The sequence below is a fragment of the Arachis ipaensis genome, chromosome B6 (assembly GCF_059453495.1).
Source record: "Arachis ipaensis isolate K30076 ecotype BB chromosome B6, ASM5945349v1, whole genome shotgun sequence".
Taxonomy (NCBI): Eukaryota; Viridiplantae; Streptophyta; class Magnoliopsida; order Fabales; family Fabaceae; genus Arachis; species Arachis ipaensis.
In genome coordinates this window covers 38,586,008-38,586,913 of record NC_142441.1, presented here as the reverse complement: position 1 = coordinate 38,586,913, position 906 = coordinate 38,586,008, and the positions used below count along the sequence as shown (strand labels likewise).

Here is a 906-nt window from a genome sequence, read left to right as displayed (position 1 = left end):
AACCTGTTTCTTCCACCATTATTAAAGCCTTGTTGAGGCTTTTGATCCTTCCATGAGAAATTTGGATGATTTCTCCATGATGAGTTATAGGTGTTTCCATAAGGTTCACCTAAGTAGTTCACCTCTGCTATTGCAGGGTTCTCAGGATCATAAGCTTCTTCTTCATAAGAAGCCTCTCGAGTACTGTTGGATGCAGCTTGTATTCCATGCAGACTCTGAGAGATCATATTGACTTGCTGAGTCAATATTTTATTCTGAGCCAATATGGCATTCAGAGTATCAACTTCAAGAACTCCCTTCTTCATAGGCGTCCCATTACTCACAGGATTCCTTTCAGAAGTGTACATGAACTGGTTATTAGCAACCATGTCAATGAGTTCTTGAGCTTCTGCAGGCGTTTTCTTTAGGTGAATGGATCCACCTGCAGAAGTGTCCAGTGACATTTTTGATAGCTCAGATAAACCATCATAGAATATATCCAGGATGGTCCATTCTGAAAGCATGTCAGAAGGACACTTTTTGGTCAACTGTTTGTATCTTTCCCAAGCTTCATAGAGGGATTCACCTTCTTTCTGTCTGAAGGTTTGAACATCAGCTCTAAGCTTGCTCAGCTTTTGAGGAGGAAAGTACTTGGCTAAGAAAGCCGTGACCAGCTTATCCCAAGAGTTCAGGCTGTCTTTAGGTTGAGAATCCAACCATAATCTAGCTCTGTCTCTTACAGCAAAAGGGAAAAGCATGAGCCTGTAGACTTCAGGATCTACTCCATTAGTCTTAACAGTATCACATATCTGCAAGAATTCAGTTAAGAACTGAAAAGGATCTTCAGATGGAAGTCCATGAAACTTGCAGTTTTGCTGCATCAGAGAAACTAATTGAGGTTTCAGCTCAAAGTTGTTTGCTCTAATG

General features: G+C 40.8%; 1 non-coding gene across 1 annotated transcript; it reads left to right on the top strand.

Annotated features, from left to right (window-relative positions):
- The first annotated feature begins 497 nt into the window (after positions 1-497).
- LOC148555203 (small nucleolar RNA R71) lies at positions 498-605 on the top strand. The gene has a single exon (XR_015887283.1). It is a non-coding gene; the product is annotated as a small nucleolar RNA R71 (small nucleolar RNA).
- The last annotated feature ends 301 nt before the right edge of the window (positions 606-906 follow it).